This window comes from Myotis yumanensis, unplaced genomic scaffold (assembly GCF_028538775.1).
Source record: "Myotis yumanensis isolate MYYU_CA2020_CCGP unplaced genomic scaffold, mMyoYum1.0.hap1 SCAF_2, whole genome shotgun sequence".
In the NCBI taxonomy this organism is placed as follows: domain Eukaryota; kingdom Metazoa; phylum Chordata; class Mammalia; order Chiroptera; family Vespertilionidae; genus Myotis; species Myotis yumanensis.
In genome coordinates this window covers 152,428,665-152,448,561 of record NW_027223753.1, presented here as the reverse complement: position 1 = coordinate 152,448,561, position 19,897 = coordinate 152,428,665, and the positions used below count along the sequence as shown (strand labels likewise).

Genomic DNA, 19,897 nt, shown 5'->3' with positions numbered 1-19,897 from the left:
GGTAGCTTTTGTAGATCCCCTCCCATATGGCTTCCTTATTTCATTTGACCCAACAGTTGGAACATTTCCTGAAGCTATTTTTAATTCTCTATCTAAAGCTGATTCTTCTTCTTCATTTATTTCATTTATTCTTTAGAGGTACAGTCCAGAATAAGACTTCTATAGCTGTTTTAAACACTTGAAAAAGTATTATTGCTTGCCTACAATCTAGACTAACCACCATGGCAGAGCAAGAGATGGCCTGGAGTTGGTTTGTCCTTTTGCCGACACTAAATATTCAAAACTTTTTAAGAGCATCTTGAAACAGAAAAATTAAACATAAATATGCAACTTAATAATCTGAACACAGAAACTCTTAGGGGCTGAAAATGAAACTCATCATCACAAAAACATCAACTTTGTGCCAACTATCGGTAGCAAAGCTCACAGGTAAAAGCCAGCTAAGCATTTATGGAAATTCTCCTGATCCCAGCACTTAGCACAATGCCTCACAGATATGAAAGTCCCCCAAAGTATTCATTGAATAAAATATGAATACATTTGCACTTCCGTTACATAACAATTGACCTGTGCACAAAAAAGTCAGTCGTCTTTTAAATAAAACTCAAACAATAAAATTCAGATTTTACTCAAAAAATTTCCAGATATTATTTGAGTGCTTCAAAGTTAATAATGCCACAGGAAAAAAATGTTGGTGTTTTTGTGTGGTTGAGTGCATGTATGAGTTTGGGGAAAGAGCAGAAAGGAGCAGGGACAAAGGACAAAGGCAGCTCTTCAAAGATGAGTATAGTTATGAAGACTCTAGCTCTTAGTGCCTCTTCCTCCTGGCAACACTAGCTTCAGTGTTTCTGATTTGACTGTTGACCATCTATCTCCACTTCTCCAGAGCAGGGGTGGGCAACCTTTTTGTGAGTGCGTGCCAAAACCAGCAAAATCTCTGACTCAAAATTCTTCTGCGTGCCAACCCAAATTTTTTGAGAACATGTTACGCCTACTTGATATCTCTTAAGGTGTACGTATGTGAAGAACCTTGAAGAAATAATAAAATTCTTTCGAGCGACAAAAACACAGTATATGATGATGAAAAATACATTTATTTTTTAATGTATACATGTACACTGATAGTCCGACAGAAAACTTTATGACTCGGTTTGATATTATCAGTGGGACTTTTGCTGCTGCATCACTGATGACAGAGATTTTACATCAGGTTTATATTTCGTGACCTTCAGAGATATGCACGAGCTACTGCTTTCATCTGTCAGGCTACTCCTATTACGAGACTTAACAAAATTCATCACTGAGAACAAAGATTCACAAGCACATGTGGATGAAAACATGGAGAGTAACGCTGTTGCAAAGTTTTTTAAACAGAAAAAATTTTCTGGAATGGCATTCCAAGTCCTCAATAGTTCATTTTTGACACTTCTCTCTGGTACTCCTATCTCTAATCGCTTTTTTTCAATGTTTTCCAAGTCAACTCTAAGGACAATAAATTTCTGCTTCCAAATTGAGCTACTCTGAAATTCAATCAACTGCATTTCAAAGTCAGCCATGTCTATGGTCTTTAAGATAACTTGTTATGTAAAATTATTTATTTATCTAAGATGCACCTACACTGAATTTATCTGAAAGATAAAAAAGTCAATATTAAGAAAAAAAATTGTAAATGGAAGATTATAAGAGAGGGTTTCACGTGCCAGCAAAAGTTACTGGCATGCCATGTTTGGCACACGTGCCAGGGGTTGCCCACCCCTGCTCTAGAGCATTCTTCACCTTTGGGCTCCACAGCATCTGTTTTTATGGTATCTAAATGATCTTTGCTCCTTCATCCTTCCTTCCTTCATCTGCCCATGATTTACTTTTCTGTCTCCCATTACTTCATTCTTGCCATCTGTGGGCAATTTTGCAGAACCATGCAGCTGCAGCCACACATCCACATCACCTTCCTGGAGATGTGAGTGTCTGGTCCTGGCCTACATGCTCTGCTGCTGCAGAGAGTCATGGGTTTCCAGCTGCCACCTGGACATTTCCCCCTAGCTGTGTCACCCACAACATCTCAAAATCTGCTGTTATCCTTTGAGTATTCCAGAGGCAAATCACACCAACCCCCGATATATGTTGTGCTTTTCTATCCCTATGCTTTTATTCTGTGCCCCCTTGCCTAAACCCTATCTCACCAGATTCTGTTGGAACTTTTCCCAGGTTCCAAAGTCCATCTCAGACATTCCCTTCTTCAAGTAGCTTTTCTCAGTGTCCATCACAAATGATGTTCCTCAGCCACTGTACTGACAGAGTTTTGTTAGCAACCCTTTGCAGTATTCACTTTATTTTGCATTGTATTTTAGTTGTGTTGTGTTTATTTTCTCCCATGTTCTAAACATTAGATTTATGGCTTCTTACTTACCTGTTCCACTACTTTCTAGAGCTTGGTTCCTAGCAAAGTCCTTTGTTCATAGCAGGTGCTCACTAAATATATGTTGAATTAAATCAGGTTTCTATAATAATGGTTGTACATGTGGTATGATTTGAAAGACCCAGAAAGTTCACCTAACCAACATGTCTCCCCTACTTTCCAGGACATGAGATCTGGCTTTGGGGGGCTTTCTCTTTTCCAAATGTGGATTTTCCACTAAATTGTATCTTTTTGTCCCTAGCAAGTAAATTGTTGACTAATTAATAGTCGAGTTCCCCGACCTTGTAAGATCCATTCACTATCACCTAAGAGGAATAAAGTTTTAAAAGAATAGGCCAGAGGTCAAGTATGTCCTCAAGGGGTGGCAAGCAGAAAAAGGACCATGAGAGAGGTCAGTAGTAGGAAGTAGCTTGGGCTATGCACCTACAAGCTGTAAAACTAGATGATAATAATAATTTCTAACTTATAGAGATATTATGAGGAGTAAGTAAATAGTACTAAATACTAATTAATAAATAATAAAGTGCTTAGAATAATATCTGACACATTGTAAGTGCTAATAAGCGTTCGCTATTAAGTATTTATATATATGGCAAACATAGTATATATTTCATATTTAGATTAAGCATATATGTGTATACTTAATAGATAATACATATACATATATATTTAACAATTATTATAATTGTTTTAATTGTTATTTCACTCTATGAACTTGATGGTAGATTCCAAAGAAACTCCTGGATAGCCAAAAACCTTAAGTGTCTGGGGCTGGAGCATGTTAAAGAAAAGAGAACATATAGATAGCAATCTGATAGTGGCCAGTGGAGAGGGAGATGGGGGAATGAGTAAAAAAATTGAAGGGGAATAAGAGACACAAACTTCCAGGCAGGAATGTAATGTACAACGTAGGGAATAGAGTCGATAGTATTGTAATAACTTATTACTGAGACAGATGGTTACTGGACTTGCAATGATCACATCATAAGGTACATAAGTGTCAAATCACTATGTTGTTCACCTGAAACTAACATAATATTATATGTTAACAATGTTTTAATAAAAAGAAAAATTAAAAAAAGAAAAGAGAACAGGCTTTGTGAGACAGGGGCCTGACACTCAGCCCTGCCACCTCTAAACTGCATGTTTAGGAAGTTACTCAACCTCTCTGGGCCTCAACTTCTTCATCTGTAAAACCAGCCAGAAGGCCTTATCTATACTAATAAAAGGGTAATATGCTAATTAGACTGGATGTCTTCCGGATGTCCTCCCTGACAAAGCCGGGGGCATGGCCAGCTTTCAAACCACCTGTGGCCCCTCGCTCAGGCCACCCTGCCCCCCAGTGGGGACCCCCCACCCCTATCGGGGGCATAGTCGGCTTGCAAACCACCCCAGGCCCCTTGCCCAGGCCAGCCCCAACGGGAACCCCCACCCCAATCTGAGGCCCCCTTCAGGGCAGGCCAGCTGGCCCCCACCCATGCACCAGACCTCTATCCTATATAATAAAAGGGAAATATGCAAATTGACCCTAATGGCAGAACAACCACTGGACCAGTCACTATGAGGCGCACTGACCACCTTTTGGTCCCTTTCCCCGGCTGGCAGGCTTCGATCTCTTGATGGCCACCTGCTGTGGGGGTGGGGCTGGCGAGCAGGCGGGAACAGCCAACCTCTCAGTACCTTCCCCTGGCCGTCAGGCACTGATCACCCGATGGCGAACAGGAACCCAGGGGTGGGTGGTAGTGGGGGGTGGGACCGGCTGCGGGCAGCTGGGGAAGATGGCCCTGATCACAGGCCTAGGGACCATACCCACGCACAAATTTTATGCGCCGGACCTCTATCTATACATATAAAAGCCTAAGTGACCAGAGAACCAGATGACTGGACAACCGGCTGGTAGCTATGATGCGCACTGACCACCAGGGGGCAGATGCTCAATGCAGGAGCTGCTCCCTGGTAGTCAGTGCACTCCCACAGCGGGAGCGCCACTCAGCTGACAGACTGGTGCAAGCCTCTCCCACGGACACTCCCCCTGAGCACCTGAGCAGCAGTGGAGGCAGGTGCAGTGGGGCCTGGATGCTTCTCCCTGGCCACCTGCTGCTTTGCACACTACTTCATACTATGCGGGATCAATGCAGACAGCGGGCTGGAGCCCAGCAAGCTGGCAGGTAAGGCCAGGCTGTGACAGCGCAGAGATCCACTGATCCCCGCAGGCCAGGCCAAGGGACCCCACCAGTGCATGAATCCGTGCACTGGGCCTCTAGTCTTTTATATTTGCTTTGAGGATTAAGTGAGCTTTTGTTCTCCCTAATCATTTTGAGATGGAATCACATTCTTTTAGTGATCCTGTTCTTTTTCTGAACATCACTTTTGTTTTCTTGACAAAGTAAATACCACACTTTTTATTTTGAAGCAAGCTTACAAGAAACAGGTGGCAGGTTTTTTTTGGGGGGGGGGGCAGAAATTGTGGCCATATCAGCTAATAATTTTAAATTATTAATAATTTTATGCAGTGGTGAAATGTTAAAATATGTGCCAATTAATATGCACCAAGCCTAATAGTGAACAAATACCAAACCTGCTAAATCCTTAATCTAGAACAAACTTACCAGTCAGATCCAGGTTTTCTTTTTTATTAATGAAATATATTCTGCCTCTGAAAATAATTAACAGTACTATCCACAGGTTTTGCAGTTGGTCATTTTTTATTAGTACAAGAATTCAGATTGCACATAGTCCTATAGAAAGGTGGGGAGGGAGTTGATGGAAGAAGGAAAAAATGATATTGAAAATATTTCCAAACTCCCAGATGTTTGGATCTGAAAGAAAAAGAAGCTTGTAATGTCCCTTCTCACAGTCAGTCCTGTTCTTGTAGTGCTATGATATTGCACTAATGCTCTAGGGGACCCAGAGCAAGTGTTACAAATGCAACCAAAAGTCTCATGAAAATGAGCCTCTTAACAGTATGTGAGCTGGTCTGCAATGGCCTCAGGAAATCCCCCCAGCTATTCACATCCTTTTTATCCACTGCATTCTGTGACTCTAAGGGAAACTTCACTTCACCTCCTTGACCAGAATTGAGCAGACATTGATTTGGTTACTCAGTGCTTTATTTATTCACTTATTAGCCTTCATCATTTGTATTCCACCAGAACAAAAGAATATATCTTTTCTTTGCATTAATTTAAATTTAAGGATGTGCAAATGTGTGTTTGTGGGAGAATGCATATTTATGTTTATGTAATTTTATGGGGAGCTTGCTTTAATTTAAAATATTTTCCATCAAAGCTGTATTACATAAATCCTCACCATCACCATCAGTGTGCAGAATGGCTCTGCTTGACATATTAGCTGAATTTCTTAAAATGTTGCATGGAAAGTGAGCTTTTAAAAAGAGAATCATGTTTTTCTATTCTCTTCTATAATTAGTCGGGTTAAGTGTCACATGGGGAAAAAAATAAGTGGCCCAATGCATAATTTAAAAAAAAAATTAAGAACCACAACTTCACCTCAGTGATAATGATGCATTTATCTATGGGCACTTTATGTGCCTTAATTGTCCCCAAGTAATGCCAGTAAGAAGTGGATCCAATTAAACAGCAGGTATTTTGGAAGCATATGCTATGTGTAAACCTCTGTACTGGAGGCAATGGGAAATTCAGAGAAATATAAGTCAGGTTTATCTTCAGGGAGCATATAGTCTAGATAAGGAGCAGATGGGACAGAACAGGTGGGATTGTATATAACAGTGGAAGATTTAAGTAACCGTACAAGATATTCAGACATGTTCTTTGCACAATTATGTTAATAACTTATTTTAAAATACACCACACAGTTAATTGCCCATCCATTGGAAGGACTCACTGATTGGGTACCATATATACTTACAGCTACTTAAAAAGCAACAGTGCATGTGATCTTCATGTCAACTCAACTCATATATTTGTTTAAACAAAATTTGGGCAATTTAAGCAATGATAAGTTGCATTGTGGCAGAACACATGTTCCTTTCCCTTTTAATGTGGAATGTCCAATAGCTTTACTACAAATCTTCTTTCAGGAATGTGTGTTGAACTAATAGACATTTCTAAGTAGATGTTTGAGGTTAAACAACCAAGGAATGGCCTTTGAAGATATTTTCACTCCTCAATACCAGCCTTGGATGCCATGATTTCTTCAATTTTGTAATCTTCAATTTGTCTTTACTTGGGGAATACATTTAAAGCAGAGTTGGCCAGAGCACAGCCATAATAAATTCTGCAGTAGTGCCTATTTACTGATCAGAACCAACCCAGAGATCACATAGGGACTTAATCTTCAGTTACCACTTTAGTTATTCCTGACAAAGAGATTAATGTAAATTCAGGAGAAAACCATGAAAGTATGTACAACTTAAATATTTAAAAATACGCAGGCTACCATACCCAATATTTCTATACATACATTTACTCTTCTGCTGAAGTGTAAATAATAATAACATCGACAATGCCAAAAAAATGGGATCTTTAGCTTACAAAGCATTTTGGATACATCACTCACTTTTGATCCTCAACTTATGATGTCAACAACTTATGAGATTGGTTAGACAAATATTATCCACATTTTACATAGGAAAATATATAAAGTTTAAAAGGACAGATGAGTTGCTTAATGATACCGAGCTCTTAAAAGGTGCAGCCGCTTCTGCTCCACATGTGACTGGCTCAGAGGTAGTAGCAAGGCAAACAGAACCTTTGCTTCAACCATGCTGTGCAGCACAGAGGTGGGTGCCAGAATGTGCACCTGTGGGCTCTAGTCTTCAGAGGATGGAAGAGCCCTCAGGCCAAAAGGCATATCTGCGATGATTTCATGCAAGACTAAAAGGTATAGTTAGCTCTCTTTTATGGGATGTTTTCTTCCCAATTATACAGCACCATTGGTAAATACTGTGAATTTTTATTACTCAGAGATTGGATAAAATCCTGATGATTTCCCATGAAAATCATGGTTGTGTCTCTAATCAGCCCCCTAAGAACTTCAATATCTACAAAGGTCTCAGTCCTGATCTGGACCTACAAGGATATATGGTTTTGTTTTGTTTTCTGTTGAAAAATCTTTGAATATAATCAGTTGCCATTGAGCTGGCCTCCTGGAGCTTTCTGCTTATTTAAGAATATGGAATAGAAATGATGGAGATCATGGACCACTTTACTAAAACTAAGTGTCTCTGAGAATGGATAAAGAAGTGTGCTTCTGAATCCCACAAAACAAGCTCTCATTGGCAATATAGAATTCAAAGCTGTCACTAAATTTTGCAATCTGATGAGTAGGAAAGGTAGAGAGACCAATAAAAAGGTGGAATTTCAAATCAAGAAACCAGCACTTAGTTCCAGAAACTTGGTTCCAGTAACATTTGTCAGTGGGTCCTCCATCCTATCTAATAAAGAGGGAATATGCTAATTGACCCTCATGCTGTCGCAAAGATGGAGGTACCCACAGACAATAAGGAGGGAATATGCTAATTGACTGCCCCACCCTCAAAGATGGTGGCACCCACAGCCACAAGATGGCGGTGCCCAGTCCCCTCAGCCCCACCGGGGAGGCAGGCGTGTAGCAAGGTGGGCCCGCCTTGCGGGCCCGGCCACTCTTCGCACCTGCATCGAATCCCCCAGTCCCCGCAGCCCCCCAGCCACCCAGGACCAGCCTGAGGCACAGGTAAGCCTCAGATGGCAGTTGCCTAGCCACCCAGGGCAGCCCGATGCTCAGGTAACCAGGGCCACCCAAGGCTTGCACTGCCGGCAGGGGCAGCAGCAGAGGTGTGAAGGGGTGTTGCCTTCCCCTCATTGCTGGGTTGCCTCCCAACCCTGAGGGCTCCTGGACTGTGAGAGGGGGCAGGCTGGGCTGAGAGACCGCCCCCCCCCCCTCCAGTACATGAATTTTCATGCACCGGGCCTCTAGTTCAATATAATAGCCTTTGAAAGTATACAGACTTCCAGCCTTCATTTTGGCTTGAAGAATTGGACCTCACATCTTGAGAGGTTTTTTTTATTTTTTTTAAACTTTTTTATTGTTATTACTTCAAAGCCTCAGTTAATATCAAGGCGATATCCCTAACACCTTGGTCTCAGGACACTCACAATCCAAATTAATGTTTTTTCCATAATAATAATCCTGCACTTACAAAATATTTTCATATTTATGATTTTACTAAGTCCTACTTAAGCCTTTTGCATAGACAGAGAGTTTGTTGTTGTTGTTGTTGTTGTTGTTACCATCATTCCCATATTGTAGATGAAGAGATAAGTAGATTAATAACATGATCCAATGTCACATAGATGGTGACAGAGCCACAATTACATCCAGGTGAGCAGGTGACCTTACTCATGTACTTCAGTAACCTTGCCGAACCTCATAGATTTGCTCCATGACAGTGATCCTCAGCCAGGCTCTAGAATTACCTAGAAGGCTTTTTAAAATATAGGTACTTAGATATCTACTTTAGTAGTCTGGAATAGGGCCCAAGGATGTATTCTTCTGACAAGTTTCTAGGCAATGCTGATGCTGCCAAAGACCATTCTTTTAGGAGCCCTATCCTACCGATTATATGCAGTAACTTAATGGCAATGATACATTAAGCAAGATAGACAAGAAGGAAGTTTATTTTGCCTGATGCTTCCTCATGCTGTTTATTTTCTCTATTCCTACCTTTTGGGGGAAAGAACAGAACAAATGTGGGAGGGGACTAGCAAGAGAATACCTCATTGTTTAGAATGAGTTTAGACCTTTGACACTCAAGATTGAACAGCAAAACCCTTCAGTTTGCTTCTAACAAGAAACTACTGTTGTATATTATCTTGGAGATATGATTACCAACCCTCTAATGAAGAGCCATAATAAGACTGGACATGGGCAAATATGATTAGATGGAGCTACAGACAACTGATCCATTAACCAACAATCTTCAGATAGATACTTCCATGTCAACCTAAAAGGAAGTTCTTCATGGCCAGAGGGAGAGCCCCATTCTTGGCCTATCCAAGTCAATACTTTTCTGAAGACTGGTAAGAAGTTCTTGTATCACAAGCTCAGTTTGAGTGAACAAGGTCATATGTCAGCTTTGTTGAAAGCTAAGAAACATTTCAGCTGTGTTATGAGATAATGTTCAGATCAAGGTAGGGGAATCTGGTAGGGCTGGTTCCTCTGGAAGTTCTAGGGGATAATTCATTTCTTTGCCTTTTCTAGCTTCTGAAAGCCATCTGCAATCTTTTGGTCATGACCCCTTCTTCAAATAACTCCAACCCCTTGCTTATGTCATCAATCTCATACTATTAGCTCTGATCCTCCTGCCTCTCATGAGAACCCTTGTGATTACATTTAGAGGCTACCTAGATAATCCAGGATAATCTTCCCATTTCAGTTCCCTTAATTTAATCACATTCACGAGATCCTTTTGCCATGTAAGGTTCTGGGGTAGGACATGGATATATTTTGTGGGGTCATTATTCAGCCCACCATGGTCCCTTTTAGTGTGTTTATCAGATTACACTAGGAATGTAGTACCCCTTTCTCAGCCTCAGAATGTAAGAGTTTCTTTAATAAAATATGTCCTAAAGGGGAGCAGCAGGACTATGAGAGACAAGAGTATGGTTGTGAAAAGCATGGAAGCAGGAAACAGCAGAACCCACTTTCAGTACTAGTTTTGCTTCTACCAAGTTGTGTGACCTTAAGTTTATTCAATAAAATATCTCTGCCACTTAGTGCTTTTCTATAAACTAAAAACAAAACAAAACAAACAAAAACAGAGAATCTCCTGAATAGCTTATAGATCTAAGATTCTATGCTTCTATAAGACCTATCAGGCTGTTTCCAGATGACATTTAAATTTAAAACCCAGTGATTAAGTTACCTCTAATATGCAATATAAATTTTGTTCAATGTTCTTGTGAATACAAAATTCACTTAAATTTTGAATTTGGTATGTGCTACCCAAGGACTTCTTGCTGTTAAAATAGTGGTGAGGCTATGAAAATTGCCAATACAAGTGCTTTTTGCTATCTAATTCTTAAATATCCTACCCAATGATACTACTTTAATCTAAGCATCACATCACTAGTCTTAGGGTAATAGTATACCCCTTTTGCATATTAGAGAGAGTAAATTGTAATTGCATATAAAGAACTAAGAGAATTAACGGTTGTTGCCTCCAGCTTTTCTGAGATATCATCTACCACCTTGGGTAGGTGTGATACCAGGCGATACATTAAATATGCTAAGCAGAGTGCAAAGACCTTGTCCCAAAAATCTCAATCTCAAGGCATGAGTGACAAACTAGAAGTCATCACTAAGTGACTGCTGTCATTATCACTGGGGTCAAAAAGGTGGTAAGGACTGGCATTTGATTCTTTTCTAATTGAAATTTAATTTGGCATGGAACTGGACCACTGATTCTCAAAAGGAAATAGGCTAGTTTAATACAAATCTCTCTACACCATTAGAGTTATCCCACAAACACCAATCTTAAATGATGGTTTACAGAGGGCCACGAAGAATAATTTTGAGGAAGTTTATAGGAAGGAAAGGTTTGAGAGCTGAACCAGAAAAGGTGCCTGAAAGTAAATCAAATTATGACATACATTGAAATATGGCATTTATTATTAAGTGTGGAGTATGCATGGAATTTTGAGCTGAAAGCTGAGGAAGCAAAGGTCTAGAAACTCTCATGCATAGTAAATAAATTAACCTTTTATTCCCTGACTTTCTATGCATCCTGTATTTGGTGACTTGTTCATACAGATGTACTCTGAAAATGACTAAGAAACCATGCTCTTCCATGGGTGCATTTAACTATTTGTGTTCATAATTAAAATATATGCTTCCAGGAGATTTTCTTTGGTATCATATAGACACAGTCTTTTCAATTATTTCAAAGGCAAGAATTCTTTGGGAAAAGGAGAAGTGTTTTGTCTGTTTGTGACTGACAAACTTTCCTAAACTTATTAAATGGGGATTCCTTATTCTTTTCTCCTATGAGTTGAAGACTAGTCTAATGATATGTTTAGCAAGGGAAAAAATCTGCCAAATAATAACTGGATTAATGACTGTTCTAAGACCCATGGGCTCAATATACTGTGCCATTCAGCACCTATCCTCCTCACTTCCTACTTTCAAAGATCACTTTTCATTGCTTTTTTTTTTTATGCTGGAAACTACATAGCATCAGGAAATGAGCTTATCATGAGGAGGTTATCAGCTCTTGAAATATCTGCCCATGAGGAAAAAAAAATGACTGGAATCCTATCTCCAAGAAAATGGTTTAAAAATCTGTTTATTTCAGAGCCACGCGAAAATCTTAGCTTCAACTAGTTATCTTTATTTTGCAATGACTTTCCTTCTTTTGCCCATTCATTCATTTACCACATGGCTGCTATCCACTAATCATTTAGGAAAAAAAGAACACCCTGTGGATTATGCAAACCTTAAATATAACTACATGTTTGTGTGCGTTCATGTGCTTTTCTAAAGAGCACATTTGTGACAGGAAGTGAAGAATGGCATGGTCAGGGAAAAATTAAAGAGACACGATGTAATTATCTGAACTGGAATTAAGCCAATTAATAACCCGTGTGCTAACACTACCCTCAAAGTGTTGAAAATGCCTTCAGATATTTCAGTGCCCTGGGTGGTCATAGTCAGTGATCTTCACCTCATCCATTTTCAACACCACACAGGGACATGGCTCAGCCCAGCTTCTGGGGAAGGGCTGCCACCCAAAGTGAGCTAGAGAAGAGGTACAGCTTGTACAATCTGAGCGCAGGGTTCTCTCAAGAGATTGTGCACAGATTTTTACTTATTTTTTTAGTGAAATCAAAACACTGGTGTTGTATGCATTTGCTCATTTATTCAACTCATATTTACCAATACCTACTGTGTGTCAGCCCAGCTTTGTGGCTGAGGATGAGGGCTTTGAAGTTAGTTAACTGGATTTCATCTCCAGCTCCACACTTACTAGTTGTGTGCTTTTAAGCAAGTTACCTAACCCTTCTATGCCTTGATTTTCTTTTGCACGAAATGGGGATTTGTAGCACCTAGTTGATAGGGTTGTTGTGACACCGAAGTACAATAACAGTATGGAAAGTACTAAGCAAAGTGCTTAGCACAAATCAAGTGTTCAGTAATATGTTGATTATTGTTATCATTATGAGCCAAGAAATATCCCAAAGTCTGGGAACAAGGAATCACACAAACCTGAGATGATCCTTGAGTTTAGATTCTGAAACTTTGGGATTCTAACCTTTATATTGCCAACTCTTTCTAATAGAAGTCCGTATATGACATCCCTGCTTTGCTATGTGTATTCATGTCTTGTGCCTGCTGCTTTGAATAGAACACACTCAGCACATCTATAGTATGCAGTTTGCAGATTTCCAACCTCATGTCAAGCCTTCCTCTATAGTAATCACCATGTAATGACCAGCCATGGACTTTATATATGTTAGCTCATGTCATCCTGAAAGCAACCTTATGCAATCAATTGTATCACCTTTCACAAATAGGGAAGCTGAGTCTCTGAGAGTGTCTTCGACTTAGGCAATGTTATAATGATCTATTTGACCCCAAAGCGCATTCCCTCGTCCCCTCCGTTCACCCCACATGCATTTACCAGGCACTTCACTGCTCTGCTCTGGGCTCTTGCCTGTCAGGTGCTCTGAGACCTGCAGGAGGACCTACCAGTGTCAAAATCACTGATCACTCCTCCCTCCAAACTGATTGTGGAGCACGTGTTTTAGACCTGCCGCAAGAGCCATGCTTAAAGAGGTTGGTGTGCAAATAAACTAAATTACTCTGGCTATGACTTCGCTCAGATTACTTGCCTTTGAGTGGGCTCCCAGGTGTCTGACATTTTTTCAGTTTTATTCTCTCACCCTAAGTAGCAACATCATTGCTGAAGCATGACTGAGAGATAGATTTTGCTTTTCCATACTCTGTGATTCTTGTTCTAGGACGGGAGACTTAATCTCTCCAGTAACATCTGATGGCACTGTTCTCTTCATAAGCACCTCTTTTCCCCTTAAAGAAATTACCTTCATTTATCTGTTGTCAAGTGGGAAATCCTTCCTGAATATGATCATATGTGTCCCAAAAAAAGATACCATCAAGTACGTGGGCAGATACTACAGTTTCCCCTTTCTATTTTAGTAGCTCATTTCAATTGAATATATTGGAAAAGTCGCCCATAGCTTATCTTTCAGGTAGAACATCTCAGCCGTGATTTCAAATGACACTGTAAGCTGAAAAACTCAATCTCTTTCACCCACAGTGTGCCTATATTTTAAAAATGAGTTGTATGAGAGCACCACATCTCTTTACATGGTGACATATAGCACATATTCACAGAGAGAATTGCAAACACTGGAAGAGGTCTTTGTAGATTAATGCGCTGGCCTTTGCCAGCCTGGAGTGCCATGCCTAAAATCTGTCTCAGCTACACCTTGCTGAGACGGGGCCTCTACAAGGTTATAATTTTTTGCTTTTCTCTGAGAAGAAATTAAGGAGTTGCATTCCTAGAATTCAAAATGGACAAAAATATTGCTACATAGACATGTTTAAAAATTGGGGGCTTGTGCACCAGCTGTATAGATGGAGGAATCGTGTTATTCTGAAGACAAGGGTGATTTTCATACCTGTTGGGCCAGAATCTTTAGAGAGCTGCAGGTTAGCTGGTGTTCGGGAAAGAGCTCTGCCTTGTGGACTGCTGGAGCCGGGGTTCCAGTGTCGTTGGCATTACTATTGCCTTTGTGATTTATGAGCCCCAGTCTCTGGGCCTCAGTTTCCTTATCTGCCACATTAGGGCGTCAGAGAGATGGATCTCTGTGGCTTTGCCTGGCTCCGGTATCCTCTGGGTCTGTGAATCGCCTTCAGTGTCTGCCATCGTCTGCCTTGCCAGCTCTGTTTGTCACAAAGATTAATCCATTTTAACTGTACCTTGGAGTGCTCCCGGGAGATGAGACTGGATGGATTGTTTTGCACCTATTATTGCATCAGAACTTTTGCCTTTTTAGAGGAGATCATGCCGTGCCTAAAATCTGCCTGCCTCTCTGCCCACTGACTTTGTCTGTGCTGCTCTCTTGCCACGGTGCCGCTTCTTCCAGCATCCATCTCCCTCCAAGATCTAGGCTCAGCATCCGGCTGTACCTGTCTTGTTCTCTGCAGCATCTGTCTGCTGCACTCCTAGACCATCCTTAATAAACTTTCACACATTACACACAGACCCTAATTTGTGGGCACCTGCACGTAAATATCCATCGTTCATAAAACTAGGGGAGAACACTCACTCCATTTTTTAAAAAGACCTCTATCTAGTGCCATTTGTATTTGCACTTTTTGTTTAGTTGTAAGTTTTAATAGTTCCCCCTTTGAGGATTTGTCAGTACGAGCAGTATTGCTTATCAGAACACACCAACAGTCTTTTTGTAATATTCGCTTTTCCCCTTTGGTTCAGCCGAGCCTGCTGACAGATCATTCAAATTCAATTGTTTTATGTCTAAGCCGAACAGCTAATTAAAGTGGGGATGATTAACCTGACTGGCAGTGTCGCTCTCCCTCTCGCGCTCTCTCCCCCTCTCCCTTTCTCTCTCCCTCCCTCCTGTTCCAATCAGTCTTTTCTCACACTCTCTCTCCCTCCGTGTCTCTCTCTCTCTCTCTCTCTCTCTCTCTCTCTCTCTCTCCCTCCCTCCCTCTCTCCCCCCTCCTCTCTCTCCGTCTCTCCCTCCCTCGGTTGGTCTCTCTCTCTCTCTCTCTCTCTCTCTCTCTCTCTCTCTGTCTCTTGCTCTACTGTGTGTTTTTTTCCCTCTCTCTCTCTCTCTCTCCTAAACGTGGTCTGCTTGCTGATGGCAGAATGGCACTCGGAGATTTGTGCATTGTGTCTGGTTTCCTACGGGCAGGCTGACCCAGTGCCTCCAGGGACTTATCAATAGACCACTCAGAAGAGACACAGACAGGAGAGAGGAGGAGGGGTGGGGGGAGAGAGAGAATCAATATCAAGAATAGAAGGAGCTCCGAAGCCATTTTTTTTTTAAAGAAGTATCGGGACTTGGGAGAGGGTGACAAAGAAGGTTTTTCAAAGAGGCAGTGGAGGAGGTTCTAATAAATTTGGAAGGAAACAGTTCCCTGTCTTGGGAAAAGGAGAACTCCTGACTGATTAGCATTCACACCAGGTATGAGATGTTCGCTACCCCTTATCACTGTGTCGCAACCAAGATGGAAAAGCCTTTTTTTTTTTTTTTTTTTTTTTTTTTAGGAGACCGAGGGAGCATGTATTTTGCTGTGTTTGTTGTTGGGGGGCAAGGAGGGTGGTGTGAGATCTGTGGGCATTTGTGTATGGGAACAGAAAGAATGGAAGCAGTACAGCGGAGGTGGGAAAGAGTATGGAGTGGGTTCCTGTCTTCCCTGTCTTTGTGCACCCCTGGGGGGTAACCCAAGTTCATTTCTAGCAGGTGGATTTAGACGGGAGTTACTTAACGCTTGACCGCCAGTTTTGAAAAAAAGAAAAAGAAAAAAAAAGCTGCTTCCTATGTCTATTAAAGGAAGCTCCAATTCCTCTCTCTCTCTCTCTCTCTCTCTCTCTTTCTCTCTCTCTCTCTTTCTCTCTCTCTCTCTCTCCCCTTCTCTCTCTCCCCCTCTCTCTCTGCCCCCCCCCTCATCTCTCTTCCCCTCTCTCCCACTCCCTCTCTCTTCTTTTTTTTCCTCTTCTAACCAGACAGCGGGAGGGTTCCTGGCTCCCAGCCAGCCCAAAAGCCTCTAAGTGTTTTGCACTTGTTTCAGGGAGTAGCTGCCCGGGGATTTTTCAGCATTTTCACTAGAGAACAAAGAGTTCTTTACAAAGGGAAGGGGGGTGGGGGGAGTCAGCTTAATGTCTGATATATGTTTTTCTATTTTTATTAGTTTTTTTGCCTAAAAAGAAAGAGATGGGAACAGAACATTCACTCTATAAAGACACAAAGACATTCAAAAGAAACCCAGTTATCTTTTCTCCCCATCACCTCAATATATATACACATAGATAGATAGATAGATATACATAAAAAATAAAAAGGAAATAGACTAATTAAGTTGGGTATGTTGCTCTTTTTCTCCACTTTTAATCTTTCTAAACCCCGCTGTCCTATGCTCACTCTATGCTGTATTTTTCTACTCACAATGAAAGTTGTTCAGAATGCATCTCCTCAGACCCTCTCTTTCCCTTTTCCGGGCCCCCAAATCCCGTGGAGGACAGAACGAGAGTCCACGGAATGATCCATTTAGTGTCCAGAACGTCTTCTACTTTTGCCACTTGGGCAAAAAGTTAATCGTGGATTTGGGGTTCCCAAAATACCGATGGGGTACAGTAGTTCATTCGGTCTCACAAGTTTTGCGTTCATATGTTTAAAAGGTACCGCTTGTGTCACCTGTCAGTTATTCAGAAAGGTATGAAGTGAGTTGATATTTGTATTTTATTTTTGTTTCTATCTAATTACCTAAAGGACAAAACGCCCGGAGTGGTTACTGCCCCATCCGTGATCCATTAGTTCAACTGAGATTTCCCAGTGATTCTGGCCACGGAGCTTTGTGTCCTCTAAACGATTTTTTGCCTCTGCATGTGTATTTTTGCCGTGAATTTGTGTTTGTAGCAAACATTCCAGAGTGCTTATCATTTTCAAATTAATGCTCCAACAAAAGAAAAAATAATCAGCATGTGAACTGTATGTGCAAAATATAGTAAACAATCCCATCTTTTCTATCTGCTGTACATTTATATCTTTATACTAATATTTTTGAATTATACACCCAAGAAAAGGTTTTCTTTCTAAAAGTTCTCCTAATGCATTTATATTTTGATTGTCATTTGGAAATCATTTTGAGGTACATAATAGACACAAAACTGAAGAAGGGGTAAATTTATACGGACCAAAAATTTCTTGTAAGTGAGGTGCAGTACCTAGCTACAGATAACTGTTTTTAGGAACTAGCTACAGTGATTTCAAGATTCAGAAACTCTTGTTTTAACTCACTGAAAATATATTTCTGTCCTTGGGAAGGGAAACCGTAGAGAAAATAGAGATATATACATGTTCCCCATATTTTTTAGAATGCATTTATATAATTGCTTCTTAAGGGTGTAATTCATATCAGGGCAAAGTGTGATGTCTAGTTAGTAAACCCTACTTGCTGCGAGGTGTGAGCACCTCACGTTTGAAATAACTTGATAACTAGGAGTTTTTAGGGGGAAACCGTACTGTGTATGTGTTGCCTCAGTAATGAATCTTCAGAGAAAAAAAAATAACAAGAGTTCGGGGGCCAGTGTTTGCACTTGAACTCACTGAAAGACATTAGAATTAGGGGAACTTTTGGCAAATCCAAAATTTTCTAGGGTAGCTCACTTCTTACAGTAGTGTGTTTTCTTCAGGAAAATTTTTGTATTGCCTTCAGATTTTTCTATACTTTTGTAGAGATCCCAAATGCTTTTAATAATGCTGAAGGAGGAAAAGATCTTTAAAGAGAAAGTCATCAAAATAAGGAAAAAGAAACTCAGTCTTTAAAAAGTTTTATATTGAAAGCAAGAGCTTCCCCCCACACCCCCATTGGCTTATTTCTGATTTTTCCCCCCTGAACTCTTTTGTTGCTGTGGGCTGTTATACATGTGTTTTTGTTTTTTTGTGTTGCTTTTGCTTTTTTTTTGCGGGGGGCGGGGGGGGGGGGGGGGGGGGAGGAGTGTCTATTTTTGATGTGACCAAGGAGTGTCTTTGAAAGGGCAGAGGGTTGTAGTAAAAGGCTGCTCCTGAAACCTGCATCAGCCCCTCTTGATCCCAACTCAGTCAGCTCCTATCAGCTGGTTGTGCCGCCAGGAGGACAGTGAAAGGTGATAGCTGTCATTCTGGGATTCCTCGTGGATCTGACCTGAGAGTAACACATTCACAGTCGAGGAGAAAAGGGAAAAAAAATAGAGGAGGAGGAAAGAAAAGCTCTTTGAGCTGGAATACACTGGCCCTTTCTTCCTGTAGGCAATCCGCTCCAGTTCTTGGCGACGTGTCCTGCACTATCAGATATCATATGACTTTTTATTTAGATTCCTTTTCGGAGAATGGCCTGTTTGGACTCTGTTTGTTTTCTTTTATTTAATTTCCTTCTCCCCCTCACCAGCTAGTTTTGTGTATCTGTGTGTGAGAGAGTGTGTGTACGCGTATGCATATGGGTGTGCAATTTTTATCTTTGTTTTTGTTCTGTTGATCTGATGCTTTATTTGAGGACAAAGCTTTAATTATTTCAGTATACTGGCTTCATCATTTGCCAAAAGAAACCTCATTCTAGGCTTTTTGGGGGGTCGATTTTTAAACACATCCATTAACACATGAGGCTGGAAATCCTAAATGCTTGCTGGTCTGGCCCCTGGCCCACTCCCTCACCTGGATAGAACCCTCCCCCTCGTCAGCATGCACAGTGGTATAAGTTAGGAAACACCTGTGCTGAGTTACAAGGGAAATAAAAGTAGAAGCAACTTCTTCAAATCAGCACTCCTAGTTTCACTTTAATAAACTTTTTTTTAATCGTTGATTTTTTTTTTTACACCCTCTGCTGAGCTTGAAAGCATCAGAGATACTGAGAGATGTGTCTGGGGAGCTTTGGTGAGGCTGGCTGAGCACCCCTGGAAAGTAGAGAAGGGGCTGAAAGTCATTCAGAGACTTAAGACTTAAGTGAGAGATTTAAATAAAATCTGTGAGATTTGTGGGGTGTGCAGGGTTTGGTGTGGTGATAGATGGTAAAATGGAATACTTAGGGGAACTCAAGGAGGAAAAAGAAATTCCCAGCCAGGGGTACCAGGCATTCCTGCTGCAATTAACACTTTAAAAACCATATTTAATCATTTTTCAATTTTATATAACACGAGATTTAACCAGTTGGTATGCCTTCCTCTTCATGCTTGCTATGTAAAGCAGAGGAATTCTACTGACATTATTATGGGGTTTCTCCTAGATTTTTGATGAATTTCTTTTTCAGTTTTGAAGAGTTCAGATTTTAATTAGCAAAAGAAAAACATAACTTCCCTAGGTATGCAAATATTTGTCTATACATTATTCTTATTACTACATAAGAATATGTACATAATATATTCTGTTTGTATCAGGATTTTTTTTGTATAGTAAAAAGCAAGTTTCCCTTGAAGATTCAGATGACCATTGCATTCTTTAAAACCCATAGTTTTTAGTTCCTTGTTACTTTCTCTAAATTTATTTCTTTCAGACCTTAAGTTTCTAATGCCTTGTCTTAACTGGGGGTGAATTTGGTTGAAAACTTGGAGGAAAATCTATTCCACCCCTTTAAGAGTACCCAAAAGGGAAGGGAGAACTATTTTTTATTCAACAAAAAATTTTAGAAGCCTTTTTTTCCCCAGCGGAAAACTCCAAAACAGCTTTGTCTCAGAATGTTAAACTTGGCATGGATCAGAAATGTGAGTTTTGCTTTGTTTGA

The 19,897-nt window shown here is 40.6% G+C and overlaps 1 protein-coding gene across 6 annotated transcripts in view; it reads left to right on the top strand.

Annotated features, from left to right (window-relative positions):
* The window catches only part of ZBTB20 (zinc finger and BTB domain containing 20), an 862,593-nt gene that overhangs the window by 698,437 nt on the left and 144,259 nt on the right, over positions 1-19,897 (top strand). The window contains exon 1 of one of the 6 annotated variants that reach the window (XM_070406234.1): positions 15,204-15,609. The exons of the other annotated variants lie outside the window; for them this stretch is intronic. The gene's annotated coding sequence lies outside the window, so the exon portion shown is untranslated. Of the gene's footprint in view, positions 1-15,203; positions 15,610-19,897 lie in introns of those variants that run through there. 6 annotated transcript variants of the gene reach the window in all.